The 23179-nt window shown below is 39.9% G+C and overlaps 1 pseudogene; it reads right to left on the bottom strand.

Moving 5' to 3' along the window:
* Positions 1-2076: 2076 nt before the first annotated feature.
* LOC109563220 (programmed cell death protein 10 pseudogene) lies at positions 2077-21011 on the bottom strand (annotated as a pseudogene).
* Between the last annotated feature and the right edge of the window lie 2168 nt (positions 21012-23179).

Genomic DNA, 23179 nt, shown 5'->3' with positions numbered 1-23179 from the left:
TGAGCACACATGCACATGTGTCTCTCCATAATACACATCTCTATTCCAACAGTGTTCTTGCCTGGAGAATCCCAGGGACCAGGGAGCCTGGTAGGCTGCCGTCTGTGGAGTTGCACAGAGTTGGACACGACTGAAGTGACTTAGCTGTAACTGTTCCAATAGTGAAAGCAAACTTAGTGTCCCGGACTCAAATCTGCAAAGTGAAAGGCTCATGTAAATCCTAATCTGAGTAACTTTCAAACCTAGAAAATAGTCTCCCACATCACTGTAATTGTGTGTAGTTGTCTGACCTGATGTAGCCAGAAAGTGTTAGTCTCTCAGTCTTCTCCGACCCTTCATGACCCCATGGACTGTAGCCTACCAGGTTCCTCTGTCCGTGGGATTTTCCAGGCAAGAACACTGGAGTGGGTTGCCACTTCCTTCTCCAAGGGATCATCCCGACCCAGGGATTGAACCCACGTCTCCTGCATTGTCAGGTGGGTTCTTTACTGTCTGAGCCACCAGGGGTCTTCTGATGTAGCTGGCTGCTGCTGCTGCTGCTAAGTCGCTTCAGTCGTGTCCGACTCTGTGCAACCCCAGAAATGGCAGCCCACCAGACTCCCCTGTCCCTGGGATTCTCCAGGCAAGAACACTGGAGTGGGTTGCCATTTCCTTCTCCAATGCATGAATGTGAAAAGTGAAAGTGAAGTCTCTCAGCCGTGTCCCATTCTTAGCGACCCCATGGTCTGCAGCCCACCAGGCTCCTCCGTCTATGGGATTGTCCAGGCAAGAGTACTGGAGTCGGGTGCCATGGCCTGCTGGAACTCTAGCTATTCACAGAAAATTGATTTCCCCTCCCAAATGGCAGTGGTTAAACTACATTTCCCAGTGTGCCTCAGGGTAGATGTGATTATTGTGACTGAATTTAGCTGATGGCTTATGAGTGGAAGTACCTTTATAGAAATAAGTGTAAATCTTCTGCCCCTTGTCCCACTTCCACAGTCTGGTTACAGTGAGCCCCTAAGAGCCACAAAGATGGAAAGAGTCTGGGTTCCTGAGTTACCTCCTGGAGAACAAACATCAGAGTTGCAATAACCAGGACTATTACACAAGTGAGGAGTCTAATTCTATTGCCCTTGAACCATTGTACCTCCTGGGGTTTCTTTGTTACAGCACTTTTGCTTACTCTAACACCATACTCTGAAGATAATGTTAAAATGGACATTTCTTTTTTATTTTTCTGATTTTTTTCCTTTATTTTATCATAGTTGAAAAATGAAATCACTTAACATGAATACTTGATACATAATTTCCTTAGAACTTCTCTATGGTGAAACAAAACTGTACATATTTAAAGAGTGTATATAATATTAACACTCATGACAATTTCAAACCAACTAGCATCGATATAGCTTCAAATTACTATTAGTTGTGGCTATATATGGAAAAAAGACACAAAGCTTATTACGGCCCAGCATGCCAGAAAGACTTAATCTTACACTGTCACAGAGCTCAAACATGGCTCTGTGTAGACATGTAGAATGTGAAGACACTGTAAACTGCCATCTACTTCTTCTAAGTCTCTTAAAACAAAGGTTGGAAAAATACTCAGTATCTCAAATACCGTAACTAACAAAAATATCTCCATTAACTACTTTTTGCCCAGAGTGATTAAGGACAAAAAAATAGGAATTCTTGTAGCTTTATTACCTGATAAACTGCTAATAAGCCTCCATTAGAAGTTCTTTAGACATTATACCAGAGAAGGCAATGGCAACCCATTCCAGTACTCTTGCCTGGAAAATCCCATGGATGGAGGAGCCTGCTAGGCTACAGTCTATGGGGTTGCGAAGAGTTGGACACGACTGAGCGACTTCACTTTCACTTTTTACTTTCATGCACTGGAGAAGAAAATGGCAACCCACTCCAATGTTCTTGCCTGGAGAATCCCAGGACAGAAGCCCGGGGGCTGCCGTCTATGGGGTCCCACAGAGTCGGACACAACTGATGTGACTTAGCAGCAGCAGCAGACGTTACACCAAGTTGTCTTGGTCTTCTGATCATATATATATTCACATATATATATATGCATTTTTTCAAGTAAAGAAATGTTTAACAGACGTAAACTATTTATTGAATATTTGCCACCAAATATTGTTAAATACATTATCTTGCAGCATATCACTTTCAGGTTAAAATGTCAGAAACAAATACCAATATTTACAATTCTTTTAAAGAACGTTATATAATGACACACTAAGGCATAAATTCTTTTGGCTTATAATTCTTAAAAGAATGATAATAGCAAAAGTGATGCAAAATCTTCAGTGTGAGATTATGATTAAGCTACATTTTACAAAAATGTGGTGTAAGATGGCAATAATCCCATTCAACATCCTGGGTTATTAGATCCCTTCAGGAGGGACTGATAATTTATACAGTCAAACTTTAAAATTTACAGATAAAGGCAGTCCAATGATGCCACTGAGAAGTATGTCTCTTAACATATACAACTCTCAGGCCACAGTTTTGAAGGTCTGAAGTATCAAGTTGGTTTGATGATTTAGTCTGTTGGCACTTATGAAAACATTTATTGCCTTGCCATCTTTAAAATAAGTTTTCAGAATATAACTGAAACTTTTGGAGTACTTTACGAATTCTTTCTTTTGGTGTTCAAGTGCCCTGCGGTTCTGGTATTGATATTTCTTGAAGACATTGTTTACTGTATCAAGAAGTTCTTTTACTGCACTAGCTATATCCTTGATTGTCTGCAGAAACCTCACTCTGTCGTTGATCTCATCTGGGATCTTACTGAGAATTTGTTTAAGTCCTTGTGCCTTTTCGTTTAGGTCCTGAAATTCTGGCTTTGATCGTTCAATCATATACTCTTCTACATCACCAGCTGTCATTTGAAGAAGGGATTCTGTGAAGTTGACTTCTACACTTTTTTCCCTCTAAAATTCTCATAATTATGTCTTGTGTGAGTCCTAGATTTTCTTTTTCAGCCTTAATGAAAGCTGCTCTCAATGTCTGAGCTGCAGACAGATTTACTCGTTCTAGCTCATTAAACACAGGATACATGACTGCATAGAGGGGCAGAGAAACCATAGAAGTGGTCTCAGCTTCATTCTTCATCTCTTCCATTGTCATCCTCATTCAAAAGCCAACTACAGTAGAAAAAGCAGTGCTAAAATGCAGAGGAATCTTCATTCACAGCAGTCTTTCTTCTCTTTTTTGCGATAAAAGAATAAAGCACAAAACATATACTGACCGGTTACTGAGGTACTGACTTCACTTGCCACCTTTGAAGCCCTCTTCAACTCCCTGATCAATTCACTCTGGTGATGCCTGACAGACCCTAGAGGAACCCTAAAATTGACATTTCTGAATTTTTTTCTGAATGTATAAGTGGGAGATGGTGGTGAAGGATAGAGAAACCTGGTGTGCTGCAGTCCATGGGGTCTAAGTAATCAAATAACAGCATATAAGGGTAATCAACATGGACATCTATTGTCTTGAATAAACTAAGACACTGATTTAAATCTTTTATAACTTAAGTTTTTAAGTAACACAAAATAATTTGTTTCAAAAGAAAGGTAAATTTTATATTTTTATTTTTGGATGCTCTCAAATTTTTATAAAAGAGTTCTCCAAATATTGTCAAAAAATCATCTAGAATGTATATTTTTTGATAAATGAATATTCTTTTATGCTCAAATGAATGCACGTTCATTCTTTTATTTTAAGGTACAGTATAGGACAGTACTTCTCAGTTTGCTTATATTCTAACAGTGAAGAAATTAGATTCATGCATATATATAACTTGGGCTTCCCTGGTGGCTTAAATGGTAAAGAATCTGCCTGCAATGAAGGAGACCCAGGTTTGATCCCTGGGTTGAAAAGATCCCTGGAGAAGGGAATGGCAATCCACTCCAGTATTCTTGCCTGGAGAATCCCATGGACAGAGAAGCCTTGTGGGCTACAGTTCACAGGGTGGCAAAGAGTCAGACGCGACTAAGCAACTAACACTTTCATATATAACTTAGCACAACAGTTTGTGATAGGTTCCAAAAACTGGTTTAGAAGTTATTAAATTTGAAAACACTCAACACTGAGAAAGTATGTGTGTATGTTTCTGGGTGACTAATAAGTCTCAGAAATGTAAATATTGATGACTATAATAAAGCATTTACTATAGAAATAAGATTAAATTATTTCTATTTTAGTTTTGGGAATGCAAAGACAGAAATAAACTTTTTAAAAAATGTACAAATATTTTCAGGGTTCAAAGACCTCAAGTTCTATTAAAATGAACAGCTGTCTTAAGATCTGTGGAGAAAATCAAGATAAAACCAACAGTCTTGAATTACATGAAGGAAATTTTGAAACAGCATTATGAAAAAGTTGGAGGTAACATAGTTGCCACTGAAAAATGACAATTTGTTATTTCAACACCCTCACATTCTCAGAGGTACAAACTGTGACTATATTGTCAACCATACTCCTGCATGCTCTTGAAAGAGAATTAAAACTGGTTAAAGACAAATACCCCTTCACGGGTCACTGCCCTGTCATGGCGAAGGGGCTTATGTAACTCAGTGAAGCTATGAGCCATGCTGTGCAGGGTCACCCGAGACAGATGGGTCATAGCAGAGAATTCTGACAAAACGTGATCCAATGGAGGCGGGAATGGCAAACCACCTCAGTATATCTGCTGTGAGAACCTCATGAACTGTAAAAAAGGACAAAAAGATATGACAGTGAAGACAAGTCCCCCAGGTCTGAAGGTGTCCAGCATGCTACTGGGGAAGAGCGAAGTGAAAGTCATTCAGTGGTGTCTGACTCTTTGCAACCCCATGGACTGTAGTCCATGAAATTCTCCAGGCTAGAATACTGGAGTGGGTAGTCTTCCCCTTCTCCAGGGGATCTTTCCAACCCAGGGATCGAACCCAGGTCTCCCGCATTGTAGGTGGATTTTTTACCAACTGAGCTATCACAGAAACCCAGGAAGAGCAAAAGAGAACTACTAAATAGCCTCAGAAAGAATGAAGAGGCTGGGCCAAAGCAGAAATGATGCTCAGCTGTGGGTAGATCTGGCGATGAAAGTAAAATCCAATGCTTCAATAACAGTATTGCATAGGAACCTGGAATGTTAGGGCCATGAATCTAGGTAAATTGCACGTGGTCAAGCAGGAGATGGTAAGAATAAACATAGGCATCTTAGGAATCAGTGAACTAAAACGGACAGGAATGGGCAAATTTAATTCATATGACCATTATATCTACTACTGTGGCAAGAATCCCATAGAAGAAATGGAGTAGCCCTCATAATCAACAAAAGAGTCTAAAATGCAGTATTTGGATGCAACCTCAAAAATGACAGAAAGATCTCCATTTGTTTCCAAGGCAAGCCATTCAACATCACAGTAATTCAAGTCTATGCCCCTACCACCGATTCTGAAGAAGCTGAAGTTGATCAGTTCTATGAAGACCTAGAAGACCTATGAAGATCTCCTAGAACTAACACCAAAAAAAGATGTTCTATTCATCATTGGGGATTGGAATGCAAAAGTAGGAGGTCAAGAGATACCCGGAGTAACAGGCAAGTTTGGCCCTGGAGAACAAAATGAAGCAGGGCAAGGGCTAACTGAATTCTGCCAAGAGAATGCATTGGTCATAGCAAATACCCTTTTCAACCACACAAGAGATGACTTTACACATGGACATCACCATATGGCCAATATCAAAATCAAATTGATTGCATTCTTTGTACCTGAAAATGGAGAAGCTGTATACAATTAGCAAAAACAAGACCTGGAGCTGACTGTGGCTGAGAGCACCAGCTTCTCATAGCAAAATTCATTCTTAAACTAAAGAAAGTGGAGAAAACCACTAGGCCAGCCAGGTGCGACTTCAACCAAATCCCCTATGAATATGCAGTGGGGGTAATGAATAGATTCAAGGGATTAGATCTAGTTAAGAGTATGCCTGAAGAACTATGGATAGAAGTCTGTAATATTGTACAGGAGGCAGCAAACAAAACCATCCCAAAGAAATAGAAAAGCAGAAGGCAAAGTGGTTATCTGAGGAGATCTTACAAACAGTTAAAAAAAGAAGAGAAGTGAAAAGCAAGGGAGAAAGGGAAAGGTATATCAAACTAAACACAGATTTCCAAAGAACAGCACAGAGAGACAAGAAGGCCTTCTTCAGTGAACAGTGTATAGAACTAGAAGAAAACATCAGAAGGCGAAAGACTAGAGATCTCTTCAGGAAAGTTGGAGATATCAAAGGAGCATTTTGCCCAAAGATGAGCATGACAAAGGACATAAATTGTAGAGACCTAGTAGATGCTGAAGAGATCAAGAAGAGATGGAAAGAATACATGGAAGATCCATGAATACAAAAAAGAATACAAAAAAGATCCAAATGAACTGGATTACTTCAATGATGTGGTCAGCCACCCAGAGCCAGACATCTGAAGAGAAAGTCAAGTGGGCCTTAGGAAGCACTGCTGGTAATAAAGCTAGTGGATGTGAGGGAATTCCAATAGAACTATTTAAAACCCTAAAGGATGATGCCACCAAGGTGTTGCATTCATTATGTCAACAAATTTGGAAGACCCAGCAATGGCCACAAGATTGGAATAGGCCAATCCTCATCCCAATTCCCATGAAGGGTAGTACTAAAGAATGTGCTAACCATCGGACAATTGCACTCATCTTCCATGCTAGTAAGGTCATGCTTAAAATCTTGCATGCTAGACTTTAGCATTATTGGAACCAAGAACTTCCAGATGTCCAAGCTGGGTTTAGAAAAGGAAGAGTAATCAGAGGTCATTTTGCCAGGATTTGCTGGATCATAGAGAAAACAAAGGAATTCCAGAAACACATCTACCTCTGTTTAATCAACTATGCCAAGCCTTTGACTGTGTGGATCATAATAAACTGTGGAAAGCTCTTAAAGAGATGGAAATACCTGACATCTTACCTGTCTCCTGAGAAATCTGTATGCAGGTTAAGAGGCAACAGTTAGAACCCTGTATAGAACAACTGATTGGTTCAAGATTGAGAAACAAATACCGCAGGGCTGTCTGCTGTCACCCTGTCTGTTTAATCTATACACCGAGAACATAGTGAGAAATGCCAGGCTGGATGAGTTACAAGCTGGAATCAAGATAGGTGGGAGAAACATCAACAACCTCAGATACGCGGGTGGTACTACTGTAATGGCAGAAAGTGAAGAGGAACTAAAGTGCCTTTTGATGAGGGTGAAGGAGAAGAGTGAAAGATCTGGCTTAAAATTAAACATTAAAAAACTCAGATCATGGCATCTGGCTCCATTACTTCAAGGCAAATAGAGGAGGAAAAGGTAGAAGTAGTGGCAGATTTCCTCTTCTTGGGCTCTAAAATCACTGAGCATGGTGACTGCAGCCATGAAATCAGAAGACATTTGCTTCTTGGCAGGAAAGCTGCCAAACCTAGACAGAGTGTTTAAAAACAGAGACATAACTTGGGCAACAAATGTCCGTGGAGTCAAGGCTATGATTTTCCCAGGGGTCACTTACAGTTATGAGAGCAGGACCGTAAAGAAGGCTGAGCGCTGAAGAATTGATGCCTTCGAACTGTGGTGCTGGGAAAGACTCCAGAGAGTCCCTTGGATAGCAAGGGGGTCAAATCAGTCAACTTTAGGGTAATCAACCCTGAATACTCATTAGAAGGAATGATGCTGAAGATGAAACTCCAGTATTTTGGTCTTCTGATATGAACAGCTGACTCATTGGAAAAGTCCCTGATGCTGGGAAAGATTGAAGGCAGAAGGAGAAGAAGGTGTCAGAGGATGAGATGGCTGGATGGCATCACCAATGCAATGAACATGAGCAAATTTCAGGAGATGGTGAGGAACTGAGAGACCTGGTGTGCTGCAGTCCACGGGGTTGCAAAGAGTCGGATACGACTGGGTGACTGAACAACAAAAGACAAATACTATATGATATTGGACACAACTGAGTGACTGATCTGATCTGATCTGATATCACTTATATGTGGAATCTAAAATATACTACAAACTAGCAAATATACCAAAAGAGCAGAAGACTTACAGATACAGAGAACAAATGGTGTTTATATTGGGGTGAGGAGCAATGTAGGGGTTGGGGTGGGGTTGAGAAGTACAAATTATTGGATGCTAAGATAAGAAAATGAGAGATACCAAGGGAACATTTCATGCAAAGATGGGCTCGATAAAGGACAGAAATGGTATGGACCTAACAGAAGCAGAAGATACTAAGAAGAGGTGGCAAGAATACACAGAAGAACTGTACAAAAAAGATCTTCATGACCCAGATAATCACGATGGTGTGATCACTGACCTAGAGCCAGATATCCTGGAATGTGAAGTCAAGTAGGCCTTGGAAAGCATCACTACGAACAAAGCTAGTGGAGGTGATGGAATTCCAGTTAAACTATTTCAAATCCTGGAAGATGATGCTGTGAAAGTGCTGCACTCAATATGCCAGCAAATTTGGAAAACTCAGCAGTGGCCACAGGACTGGAAAAGGTCAGTTTTTATTCCAATCCCAAAGAAAGGCAATGACAAAGAATGCTCAAACTACCACACAATTGCACTCATCGCACACACTAGTAAAGTGATGCTTAAAATTCTCCAAGCCAGGCTTCAACAATACGTGAACTGTGAACTTCCAGATATTCAAGCTGGTTCTAGAAAAGGCAGAGGAACCAGAGATCAAATTGCCAACATCCACTGGATCATGGAAAAAGCAAGAGAGTTCCAGAGAAACATCTATTTCTGCTTTATTGACTATGCCAAAGCCTTTGACTGTGTGGATCACAATAAACTGGAAAATTCTGAAAGAGATGGGAATACCAGACTACCTGATCTGCCTCTTGAGAAACCTATATGCAAGTCAGAAAGCAACAGTTAGAACTGGACATGGAACAACAGACTGGTTCCAAATAGGAAAAGGAGTTCATCAAGGCTCTATATTGTCACCCTGCTTATTTAACTTATATGCAGAGTACATCATGAGAAACGCTGGGCTGGAGGAAGCGCAAGCTGGAATCAAGGTTGCCGGGAGAAATATCAATAACCTCAGATATGCAAATGACACCACCCTCATGGCAGAAAGTGAAGAGGAACTAAAGAGCCTCTTGATGAAAGTGAAAGTGGAGAGTTAAAAAGTTGGCTTAAAGCTCAACATTCAGAAAAAGAAGATCATGGCATGTGGTCCCATCACTTCATGGCAAATAGATGGGAAAACAGTGGAAACAGTGTCAGACTTTATTTTGGGGGGCTCCAAAATCACTGCAGATGGTGATTGCAGCCATGAAATTAAAAGATGCTTACTCCTTGGAAGGAAAGTTATGACCAACCTAGACAGCATATTCAAAAGCAGAGACTACTTAGCCAACAAAGGTTCGTCTTGTCAAGGCTATGGTTTTTCCAGTGGTCATGTATGGATGTGAGAGTTGGACTATAAAGAAAGCTGAGCGCCGAAGAATTGATACTTTTGAACTGTGGTGTTGGAGAAGACTCTTGAGAGTCCCTTGGACTGCAAGGAGATCCAACCAGTCCATTCTAAAAGAGATCAGTCCTGGGTGTTCATTGGAAGGACTGATGTTGAAGCTGAAACTCCAGTACTTTGGCCACCTCACGTGAAGAATTGACTCATTTGAAAAGACCCTGGTGCTGGGAGAGATTGAGAGCAGGAGGAGAAGGGGATGACAGAGGATGAGATGGCTGAGAAGGGGACGACAGAGGATTAAACGGCTGGATGGCATCACCAACTCGATGGACATGAGTTTGGGTAAACTCCGGGAGTTGGTGATGGAGCAGGAGACCTGGTGTGCTGCGATTCATGGGGTCGCAAAGAGTAGGACACGACTGAGCGACTGGACTGAACTGAACTGAAGACAGGCTCAAGGATATACTGTACAATGTGGGGAATAGAACCAATATTTTGTAGTAACTGCAAATGGTAAGTAACCATTAAATGATATAAGAAATTTTTAAAAATTTATAATTTAAAAATTAAAAAATAAATTTAAATTTAAAAATGAAAAAAAGGTCCCCAAATAGTCAAGGCACTAGTATAATAGGTAAAAGGACTTGCACCATCAGCTATGAAGATACTGCTATTTCTACTGCAATTAAGACACTGATATTGTCACAAGAATTGGAAAATCAAGAGAAATAAAAGTCCAGAAGAAAAACTGGTTTTACTAACAGTCAGGGCTAACCATGGATTGCTCTCTCCAGTTTCTAGATCATGGTCTGGTGGGTACATCTGTTCAGTAACAATTTCAGAAAAGCTCACTGGTGGACAGCAGGAAATCCTAAAAGCAGTGCTAAAGTTCAGTCTTTACTTTTATAAGACTAGTAAAACACCTGAAACACCTGTTTTTTCTTTTTCTTGATACTGTAATCATTATGTCAGGATTTCATGGCTAAAAAACAAGTTCTAGATTTTCAACGATCATTTCACAGTTCATGTCTTCTCCTCCTATGTGAGCAAATGGATGAGTGTACAATATTATTGCTCAAATCCTTGGAGGCCTACCTAATTCATGCCCTAATGCACACAATAATTCCAGGGAACGGAGGGATATTTTTCTAACCAAGACGAGCTTTACTTCTTTGTTGTTCATGCTAGATTTATTTGCAAAATGATGAAAAGGTCTTTACTGTTCTGAACAAAAACAGGACAAACTATAAATGGATTTTAGTAAAATACATTTTCAACATTCTTATTTTCCTAGTGCTATACAGTGGAAATCTAGCTTACTTTGTGAATATAAATTATAGGAATTCAACTATAAGTACTTGACAAAAAAAGAAAATTGATGACAAATACATACATTACTGATGTTTTAAAGGATTTAAAAGAGGAATTTGGATTAAACTCAATTTTAGTCTTTTGCATTAGAACTTAACTTTAATGTATGAAACAATTCTACTGTACCTAACTTTTTGATTGCTAAAAGAAAACCGAAACTTGGAAGCTTTCTGTAAAGTAAAAACTAACTTTGATCATATTTTAAAGTTTGCATGTGATCACTATTATTAGTTTTACAGTCTTTATAAGATAATTTTAGATTTACTGAAGATAGTCTTTTAACCACCTTAAGGATTAAATACTTACTTATCTAAAGAACTCTGACTTGTTTTGGCTGAGTCATCCTTATCTCCCAAAATGTGAGAACATTTGTGTTTGTTCCTTAAAGAAATTCCCAGCCAACTGTCAATGCTTTCTTTTTTGTCTTTTCAAATGGTTTATGGATTAATGCTTAATATCATGACATAGTACTTAAATTTTTGAGACTATTCTCATTTTATCACTACTCTGTTTTAAACCAATATTTTCAATTCAAGAAGGAATCACAACTACTTTTCTGTTAAACACTTTGGGGAGAAAGAGAGGAGATAGCCACGTGTCTGCTATCATACTTAATATATGTTGTAAGGGAACAAAATTTGCCACTCTGAAATGTTTTTTTGGTGTGCAAATTATTTCATACTGAAAACAGTCAACATCCAAGAGAACCTTTGACCTTCCCCCTAACTCTCTAAAAGAAAGTAGATACAGGATTTTGTTTCCCGGAAGGGTGCTTTCACTGTAGATACAAGTGTAGTATAAATTAGGTGTGTTTCTCTGGGTCTCTCTCTCCCTTGAATACATGTTATTAAACAGTTGTTTTCCTCCTATTAATCTGTCTCATGTCAGATTAATTCTCAGACCAGCCAGAAGAACCTAGAAGCGTAGAGGAAAATTCTTCCTCCTCAACACTGTGATATATAATATATGTGGGATATACACTAAAATAAGATTTAAAGGAAACATGATGTCTTGGCTTGGGCTGCCATAACAAAATACAGTAACTGGATGATGTTTCAACAAAAGAAATGTGTTTCTCATAGTTCTGGGGATTGTAAGCCCCAGATAAGGGTGCTAGCATGGTCAAGCTCTGGAGAGGATCCTCTTCTGGGCTGCAGATGGCTGACTTCTTATTGGGTCTTCAAGGGGCTAAAAAGGGGCAAGCTGCTTCTCTGGCCTCTTCTTGTAAGGATACCAATCCCACTCAAGTGGGTCTCACCCTCATAACTTAATTACCTCCAAATACCACCACATTGGTAATTAGATTTCAACATGAATTTTGAGTCAGTCCCTAACACATGAGACATGAGTTTTCAAGAGTAGTTAATTCCAAGCAGGGACATGGGTGGAAAGACTTTAGGGAGGACGGTGTATTTGAATTGGACACTAAAGAGTAAAAGTAAGCCTGCATTTCTCAAGTCATAAAATCAGGTGTATATAGCAATGGAATTTTTCCCTCTAAAACTGAACTGAAATTCTATCTCAAGCTTCTCTTTCTGCCTAATATCAGAAAATCTAATCTGGATACTTCCAGGTAAACTCAGATGTAGAGATTTCTTATGAATTTCCACTGAAATTCAGTCCTACACAGCTAGTCAAGGTGTAGTCTGTGGACATTATTTTGCTGGAAATGCAGACTCTTTGTCCCAACCGCAATCTTCTGAATGCGAGAATGAAGATCTTATCAACAGATTCTGAATCAGAATCAGCAGTTTCACAAGATTCCCTGGTGATTTCTATGCACATTAAAACTTGAGAAATCCTGACAGTGTTTGTCTCTCCCTTTCTCTTACGTACACTGTCAAGGTCAGTTGCTGACTCTGCTGCAGACTGCCAACCAGTCTCCTCTCAGATGGCTGAGCCCTCCACTGTGGCCAGCCTCAGCTGAGATGAAAGCTGATCTCCATCGGTGGTCTGGCCTTACTTTCCTCCTCTCTCATGGTTTTCCTTTGTTCCGATGGCAAGGCCTTTAAGGATCTTCCATATCCTCTCTTTCCACTAATCTCACATTTCTTTGGCTTCTGGAAAATTCTTCTGTTGTCCTAGAGTCTTGCTGGCTGGCGTGGTCTTTGTGGAATCCCATCAGCCTAGGGCTCTGATGGGCAGGTAGTCAGTTACCATGGGCACAATGGCTTTCTTGTAGTTGGGTAGGTATGCTATCCAGGTTGTGTTTAACTATGCATCCCTGAGTTCATAATAGACAATAAATACTGAGGAGAAGTAAAATGTAAAAGGTGCTGAGTGTCACAAATTCTTCAACAGTGTCCTTATTAATTTCATCCATTCTCCTAATGAACATTTATTGAGTAGCCAATATACATCAGATTGGACTAAGAATCAGGATTGAAAAGATTATAGTCCCCACTTCAAGGAAATTAGGAAGTATATGGCATTAATTATGCATAAAGAAAATAATGGGAGCAGACTATAGGTCATAAACTGTTAACCCATTAGTGGTTGGAGAGAAAAGGCAAATTTATTATCCTAATACAATGAATGTTAGGCATATATTAGTAAGAATATTGCTTTCATGTAGTTTCCAAATTATACATATTGTATAATGTTTGAAAATTTTTATCTGTTAGTGGAAAGTAATTCCTTTATTAATCAGTGAGAACTGTATTAGTCAGTGCAAACTTGGCCATTCATTTCATAACTCTACATATATGAAAGTAATGCGCCTAGTCACTGAGTTGTGTCTGACTCTTTGTGACCCCATGGACTGTAGCCCACCAGGCTCCTCTGTCCATGGGGATTCTCCAGGCAAGAATACTGGAGTGGGTTGCCATGACCTCCTCCAGGGGATCTTCCCAACCCAGGGATCAAACCCAGGTCTCCTGTATTGCAGACAGATTCTTTACCATTTGAGCCACCAGGGGAGCCCAAGAATACTGGAGTGGGTAGCCTATCCCTTCTCCATGGGATCTTCCTAACCCAGGAATCGAACCGGGGTGTCCTGCATCGCAGGCAGATTCTTTACCAGTTGAGCTACCAGGGAAGCCCAAGTAATAAAGCTATTTAAAAAATATCTGTCAGGATTTTTCTTATTTCAAATTGGGTCTTCCAAATGGGCAAGATTTTATTGCTAATGCAATAAAATAACATGGAGAATAAAAAGGCATAGAGAAGACAATCAGATACTAAAACATAGGACCTGGATTCTCTTAGTTAAAAGAGTAAGGTTATCAACAAAATACTTTTCTTTTCTAGAATAAGAATATCCATATAAATGACCTCCTCAAGCTAAATATGATCTTACTATATGATCCCACAATCACTAGTTGCGGGGAGCTGCCCGTGAGAACGGGGTCCTTTGTCCGAAGGACACAGCTCTGGGAGCTGCCTCAGTCCTTGAGGGTTTGCTTGCAAACATAGCTCTCTGTCCCGCCACCCCAGAGATTAGGCGCTTATTTACTGCAGGCACCTGGAGTTCTGTGCAAACTTCTCACGCACAGAGAAATGTTATCTGGTGTAAGAAATAATAACAGGGAGCCATTCCCATGCTCTCAAGATTTCTTGTGACTGTTTGTAAGATGTATAGGCCAACCAAGAAAAAATGTCAACTGTCTTGTCTTTCTCACACTTTTCTGTATAAATATGAGATGTTGAATAAAGTTGGTGTCAGACTGCGTCCCTTCGTGGTGACGTGTCTGAACCTCTCAATCCCATCTTTGTAGTCTCTTGCTTTAGTTTCTTTCTTAGCCCCGCCGTGCACGTTCTCGGGACCTGATCGACTTTGCCGGCTGGCTCTGGCAACTAGTAGGTATTTACCCATTTGTATTGAAGACCTATGTGCACACATTATTTAGCATCAAAAAGAAATTAATCACTTAAGCACTACAAGACATAGAGGAATCTTAAATGCATATTGCTAAGGGAGAAGAAGCCAGTCTGAAAGGACTATGTACTGTAGGATTCCAACTATATGACATTCTGGGAAAGGCAAAACTATAGAGATAACAATAAAGAGATCAGTGGTTTCCAGGGAGAAATAGGTGGAGCAAAGGGGACTTTTAGAGCAATGAAACTCTTTTCATGATACTGTAGTGATGCAAATGTGATATCATGTATTTGTCAAAACCTACAGAACCTTATAACACAAAAAGTGAAATGCAATGTATGCAATTTTTTTTTTAATTTGGGTGGTCAGATTATACACTGTGAAAAAATGCAGACTCTAATGCAGGTTCAAGAGACTCTGTATTACAATACATGAAACAATCTCACTGAAGGAATTGGGGGCCGGAAGTTGCTGACAAATAACTTTGAAAGTGAATGGAGTCCGTAAAATAGAGGGCAAAAGGAACTGCATGTGGTATTGTATTCTGGCTGATAAAATTGTTTCCTTTGGGAGAGACGGCATTGTGAGACTGCTGTACATATATATTGGACTTGAACGGTTTAATAAATTGATGACAGATGTGGGAGCCAAGTTTCTTACCAATGAAGTGGGAATTTATGAATCAGCAAATGTGGAAAACTCAGCAGTGGCCAGGACTGGAAAAGGTCAGTTTTCATGCCAATCTCAAACAAAGGCAATGCCAAAGAATGCTCAAACTACCACACAATTGCACTCATCGCACACACTAGTAAAGTGATGCTTAAAATTCTCCAAGCCAGGCTTCAGCAATACATGAACCGTGAACTTCCAGATGTTCAAGCTGGTTCTAGAAAAGGCAGAGGAACCAGAGATCAAATTGCCAACATCCACTGGATCATCGAAAAAGCAAGAGAGTTCCAGAAAAACATCTATTTCTGCTTTATTGACTATGCCAAAACCTTTGACTGTGTGGATCACAATAAACTGGAAAATTCTGAAAGAGATGGGAATACCAGACCACCTGACCTGCCTCTTGAGAAGCCTATATGCAGGTCAGGAAGCAACAGTTAGAACTGGACATGGAACAACAGACTGGTTCCAAATAGGAAAAGGAGTATGTCAAGTCTGTATATTGTCACCCTGCTTATTTAACTTATATGCAGAGTACATCATGAGAAACACTGGGCTAGAAGAAGCACAAGCTGGAATCAAGATTGCCAGGAGAAATATCAATAACCTCAGATATGCAGATGACACCACCCTCATGGCAGAAAGTGAAGACAAACTGAAAAGCCTCTTGATGAAAGTGAAAGAGGAGAGTGAAAAAGTTGGCTTAAAGCTCAACTTTCAGAAAACGAAGATCATGGCATGTGGTCCCATCACTTCATGGCAAATAGATGGAGAAACAGTGGAAACAGTGTCAGACTTTATTTTTCTGGGCTCCAAAATCACTACAGAATGTGATTGCAGCCATGAAATTAAAAGATGCTTACTCCTTGGAAGGAAAGTTATGACCAATATAGACAGCATATTCAAAAGCAGAGACATTACTTTGTCAACAAATGTCCGTCTAGTCAAGGCTATGGTTTTTCCAGTGGTCATGTATGGATGTGAGAGTTGGACTGTGAAGAAAGCTGAGCACCGAAGAATTGATGCTTTTGAACTGTGGCGTTGGAGAAGACTGTTGAGAGTCCCTTGGACTGCAAGGAGATCCAACCAGTCCATCCTAAAGGAGATCAGTCCTGGGTGTTCATTGGAAGGACTGATGTTGAAGCTGAAACTCCAATACTTTGGCCACCTGATGCGAAGAGCTGACTCATTGGAGAAGACCCTGATGCTGGGCAAGATTGAGGGCAGGAGGAGAAGGGGATGACAGAGGATGAGATGATTGGATGGCATCACCAACTCAGTGGACATGGGTTTGGGTGGACTCCGGGAGTTGGTAATGAACAGGGAGCCTGCAGGGAGGCTGCAGTTCATTGGGTCACAAAGAATCAAACACGACTCAGCGACTGAACTGAACTGAAGGGTAGGAGTTTAGAATGACCCATGTAATGGATTAGAGATGGAGGCATCAGGAAGAACTCAGGTTTAACTTAATAAGTTAACTCATGTTACCTTGGATACAGATGACAGAAATGTACCCCTATGTGTATACACAGGTGTTTTAGTTTGCTGTGTTGCTGTTGTTGTGCAGTTGTTAAGTCATGTCTGACTCTTTGCGACCCCATGGACTGTAGCATGTCAGGCTCCTCTGTCCATGGGGTTGTCCAGGCAAGAATACTGGAGTGGGTTGCCATTTCCATCTCCACAGTTTGCTGTGGCTGTGTAACATTTCAGCTTCCCAATTGGTGTTAGTGGTAAAGAAATCGTCTGGCAATGTAGGAGATGTAAGAGACATGGGTTGGTTCCCTGCATCAGGAAGATGCCCCAGAGAAGTGAGTGGCACCTCACTCCAGTATTCTTTCCTAGAGAACTGCATGGACAGAGGAGCCTGGTGGGCTACAGTTCATAAGGTCTCAAAGAGTCAGACAAGACGGAAGTGACTTGGCATGCATGTAGCAGGCACACATGTGTAACAATTACCACAACTGGGTTGCTTAAAGCAAGCAAAATTCTGGGGGCCGAAGTCTAAAATCAACATGTCAGCAGGCCTGCCATCTTTCTGGAGGCTCTAGGGGAGAGTCTCTTCCCGCTTCTTCCAGCTTCTGGTGGCTTCACGCTTTCCTTGGCTTGTGGCTGCATCACCCCAATCTCACCTCCACGATCACATCACCTCCTCCTCTTTGTATGTCTCTCCCCTTTGTGTCTCTTTCATAAGTATATGCTGTTGCTGCTGCTGCTAAGTCACTTCAGTCGTGTCCGACTCTGTGCAACCCCATAGACGGCAGTCCACCAGGCTCCCCTGTCCCTGGGATTCTCCAGGCAAGAACACTGGAGTGGGTTGCCATTTCCTTCTCCAATGCATGAAAGTGAAAAGTGAAAGTGAAGTCGCTCAGTTGTGTCCGACCCTTAGCGACCCCATGGACTGCAGTCTACCAGTCTCCTCCATCCATGGGATTTTCCAGGCAAGAGTACTGGAGTGGGGTGCCATTGTCTTCTCCATATAAGTATATATGCGATGGCATTTAGGGCCCACCAGACAATCCAGGACTATCTCCACATTGCAAGAAATTTAATCATATCTACAAATTTCATTTTCCCAAATAATGTACATTCACAGGTTTCAGAGACTTAAGGTAGATATCTTTTTTTTTTTTTTTGAGGGAGGGGGATCATTTTCAGCCTACCACATACAGATTACTTTACACACACATATTTCTTATCTCTGTCAGTTGAGAAGGCCTAAACGAATGACACCTAGTTGCAACAAGTATGTCCCTTGCCCACACTTTGGTTTCCAATCCCATGAGCCATTAGAAAGAACTGGGGCTCTTTGGATCAATGGTGGATTCTAAGACAGGAATAGGATACATGAAAGCCTTGTAGCGCCAGTTCTCAAACAACAACAATATCTATGGGAGTATTTCAATGTGACATATCTATGGGAGTATTTCAACATATCTATGGGAGTATTTCAACATATCTTTGGGAGTATTTCATATCTATGGGAGCCAACTAGAAGGGTTCTCAGTGGCCAGACCTGGGAAAATTTGAACAGGAAAATAAAGTGATATTGAATTATGACCCAAAGTATAAAATCACTATCCATAGAGTCCTTATTGATATAAATAAATGATTGAGTAAATTAATAAGCAGGGACAAGTCTCCCATGAAGAATTCCAAATAATTTGTGTAGATACTCCACCCTAAAGGAGGAGAATGTGATGATGCATCCCTTAAGTGTGGGCTGTGACAGTGACTTCCTTCCAAATATTACACCATGGAAAAGGGGGGAAAGAAGGTCACTGTATGCTGGAGAAACCTGACAAATACTGCTGCAGCTAGGTGACAAGGTCAACATCAGTGGTTACAACTCATGCTGATCATCTACACTGTTGATACGATGTGATGAAAATGTCACTTCACCTCTGAGGTCTTCCTCCCAGAACCCAGAACTCTCATTATCATGATAGAAACAGCAGGCAGATTCAAATTGAGGGACAGTGTACAAAACACTTTACCAGTGTTCCTGAAAACGTCAAGATCTTCAAAAACAAGGAAAGTCTGAGAAGCTGTCATAGCCAGGAGGGGCTTAAGGAGGCCTAATGATTAGATGCAGTGTCTTAGATGAGATCCTAGAACAGAAAAGGACATTAGAGGCAAACTAAAGAAATCTGAATAGAGTATGGACTTAAGTTAATAATAACACATCATTATTGGCTTCTTAATTGTCACATATGTACTACCCTAATATAAAGTGTCACAAATAGAAGCAATGTATGCAGAGGTGGAGGGTAATGTATTAGCACTTTCTGTACTATATACTCCATTTTTTTCTGTAAATCTAAAACTGTCCAAAAATAAAGCCTGTTGATAAAATAATATCTTCATTGCTATTTCATTCTCTTCATAGTAAGATTTGCTTTGTTTTTCAACTTAAAGAGCTTAGCTTCCTAGGCAGCCTATCTCATGAGCAGCATCTGTGGGAGGGCTCTGGAGTGAGCTGAAGATCCCACTTCCCTCAGCATCTTTTAGGATGTGACAAGTTCCACTTTGGTTGCCCTGTGGACATAATAACAGCATGTCTCATAATTTCATGGAGTTGATAATAATATTGTACCTTCTCCTCTAAAATTGCTGTGAGATTTAAATGAGATAGTATATTGGCATCCCCGAGGCAAGGGATCTTGTCTTCTATGGCACATCATCAATGTATTCTCACACCTATTCTTCCCTAGTTTTCTGTAAAGGTCCAGAGAGCAATCTTAAGCTTTGAGACCTGTAGAGTCTCTGTTGTAATAATTCAACATATAAGCAGACTTAGGCAATATGTAAATGAATGGGTGTGATAAAGTTTCAGTTAAACTTCACAGAGAAGTCTGGTGAGTTTTATTTCATGGAGTTCCAAAGAGTCGGATGCGACTAAGTGACTAATGATAACTTGTCTATGGAGGCCAAAATTTAAATTTTGTATAAAACTTTCATGTACCACAAAATATTACTCTCTCTTCCTTTGATTCCCTCCCCTCTATCATTTCAAAATGTAAAACCATTCTTAGGCAGGATCACTCCAGACCCCTTGCACATCTACTCCCACACATCAAAGTAAGCTAGCCAGAAATCTAAGTTCTTTAAACTGCCAAGAAAGAAAGAGAAATGAACAGATTATGAAGAAACTGAAATAGTAATGAGGATAGAATTTTTTTAAGATTCTAAATTCAGACAGTGAGCTGGAGTTAGCCTATAGGACATAGTCTGCTGATTCCTGGTCTAGTACAAAGTTAGTATTCATTAAATTCAAAAGGTATTTAGTCATATTGATACAATAGCAGCATTAGTATTATCAACTGTTTTTGTTACCTCTGTAGCAGCTAGAAAGTGAATGTTTATAAATCATGCAATCTGGCTTGATAATTTCAATAGTATATATTCATTGACCTCTTTTTTAAAAACACAAAAACAGTACTTTCTTATTTACAGACCCTAAAATTTTCAATGTCAGACCTTTGTGCTCTTAACTTTCTGAAGGATTGAAAACACAGAAAATAAGATAAACTCATGTTGCCTTTTCTTTGGTTTCTTTTCTAATTACGAGGTTTGGGAAATAACACATGAAGTAAAAAATTATTTAGAGAGTTCATTTTTAAAGTACATCCTTTGTGAAACTGTTTGAACCAGCTTTGTTTTAGAGAACATTCTCTGGAGATTCTGGGCTAAAAGCTCAGAGAGAAAACAGCTGCTGCTATGTGAAAATGTTATGTAGGTCTTTTTGACAGCATGTTTAGCTTGTTTTTCCCTAGGCTCTGTTCACAAAGGGCACATTCTGTATTGGAGTGAGCCGCTGTAATACCTTATTGCTGCCACCCTGCACCGAAATACTCTGTCAGGTAAAGACCTCTGAGTATGGTTTTACAGAACCATGGGTATGATCCTAAGGTCAGAAGGTGGTTTTTCTACAATCATTCTGAAGAAAAATAAAAAAATAGTAGCATTTAAAGATATTCCTAAACTCCGGTTCAAAGGCTTACCTTTGATGAAGCTTCCTAGAAAATAAATCATGTGAAACAGGACTCTTTTCAATGCACAGAAATTCTGAGAGGTTGTTTGGATTGCTTGCTAAAAATCCACTGGCTTCCTACCTTCTGAAGTCAGGCATTGGGCTTTCTTTGCCTGTTGTCATATCTCCATAGAACCTAGCAGCCACCTTCCAAATCGTATGTGCTGTGTTGTGGAAGTGAATTACAACTTCTTATTCATTTAATTTAGCTGTTGGAGTGGAACCAAGAGAGAATAGAAGGGCCTGAGCCAAATAACACTTGGAAAGATTTGTTAGCCTATGTACTTCATTTTTCAGAGAGCTCAACTCTGATATACTGGCATACATACACTTATGGGATGACTTGGACCGAAAAGTACAAATTGCCTAAATCTTTTTAGTTTTCTGGAGAGGAGAATGTGTGTCTTTTAGAAGCACACCTCACTTAAGAACGGGTTCATAAAAAGCCAATGGTACATTCTCTTCTGAAATCCCTTTATACAATGCAATCATGCATCAGAGAATTCTATAAACTGATGTTCTAGGCAAGTATAATTAACAAAATTACTCTAATTTCCCAATGAAATGATTTATCTAAAATTGTTTAGTGAAGTGTTTTAAAAGTAACAATGAAATGGCAGGGCAAATCATTGTATTTAAAAATATGTTACCTATAAGGTAGGTGAGGACAGAGAAAGAAGTTAGATTTCTTCAAATATATTTTGTTTATATGTTTAATTTTGGAACTGTATAAATGTCTCACATAACATAACATAAAACATAACATAAAATTAAATGTAAAAATTAAAATATAAATACACTTAAAAAGAAATCCAGCTGTTAGCATTAACTTCAGACAAGACATTATTCCAAATGTCTTTAAAATATAAATAAATTGCTCATACCTAGATTAATCGATTAATCGGTGTTAACTGATTGCTTAAACACCCCAGGGATGAAAAGAACTACAAACATAATCCTAAGCTGTTTTCAGTTTCAGTCATACTGTTGGAGGTTGTGGCAGACATAAATAAGTGCTGCTCAGATCCCCTTTGAGGGAAGGCAGTGTGGTCAGCGGAGCCTTAGGGTATCAATTCCTTTAGGTTCAGAGCCACCCTGCCTGGTCATGCCTTTCCTGGTGCAGTCCACATCTGGTGACTAAGCAGGACAGGAATATAAACGTCTTGTCATTTCAGTCCAATGTGAGACCTCTGGAATAAGCATTATCCATCTCATACCTCCTGTGCATTAGCCAAGGTTTGGAGGGCCTTCATCACATCACATCACATTGATCTGGCTGCTGCCCAGTTCTGTTTCTTCCCCCTTCCTTTCTCATGTCGTATTCTAAATTCCATCTCAGTATCTGCTTTCAGAAAACCCAATCTGTGACAGAGGTAGCATTAGTACTGTTGGCCCTTAGTATCTATCAGTTCAGTTCAGTTGTTCAGTCATGTCTGACTCTTTGTGACCCCATGGACTGCAGCACGCCATTAGTATCTATAGGTTTTGCATTTGTGGATTCAACTGCAATTAGTTGAATCTGCAGATACAAAACCTGCAGTTATGGAGGACCCACTGTATTCATTGCACTATACTATTTTATATAATGAACATAAGTATCTGTGGGTTTTGACACCATGGAAGCTCCTGGAACCAATTCCCCATTGATTGTGAAGGATAACTGTACTATTGTTCTAAGGCCTTTAGATATGTGGTTTTGGATAAAGGAAATAATTAATCATGTTCATTTTGTTTATAAAAGAATTTTTGGAGTAGGAAAAAGAAGTTTCAGTGAAGGATCAAGGCTTAAGTAAAAGCCGTAAAATTAGATTTTAGCTTCAGTATTAATGAGAACAGATGATATACGTTAGCTTTAAAATGCATATTTTTGTATCAGTTGATTTCTACTGCTTAACAAAACCATTCTAAAACTTAATGGATTAAAACAACAGTGTTTTTATTTCTCATGATTCTGTGGGTTAGCTGGATAGTTCTTCTGGTTTGGGAAGCTAGTTTGGGGAGGGATTGTGTTTGACAGCCTTATTCACATGTCTGGGGTCTCAACTGGGACATCTGTGATGGTGGGTGCTTCTCTCCATGTGGTCTTTTTCCCTGAAGGAAGATAACACAGGCTTGTTCCCAGCAATACCCGAGCAAGCCCCCTTTCACCTATGGTTTTCAAGTCTGTGTTTTTGTCACTTCTGCTGTTGCCCATTAGCCAAGGCTAGTATCATGGCCAAACCCAGATTCTAGAGTTAGAGAAATAGATCCACATTTCAGTGGGAGGAGTGTTAAGGTCAGAGACATGTTGCATAGAGGAAGGGGAGACATTTGTGCCTGTTTTTGCATT

The sequence above is a fragment of the Bos indicus genome, chromosome 8, assembly GCF_029378745.1.
Source record: "Bos indicus isolate NIAB-ARS_2022 breed Sahiwal x Tharparkar chromosome 8, NIAB-ARS_B.indTharparkar_mat_pri_1.0, whole genome shotgun sequence".
NCBI classification, from domain to species: domain Eukaryota; kingdom Metazoa; phylum Chordata; class Mammalia; order Artiodactyla; family Bovidae; genus Bos; species Bos indicus.
Note: the sequence above shows the minus strand (reverse complement) of the source record. Positions and strands in the feature narration are given on the sequence as shown.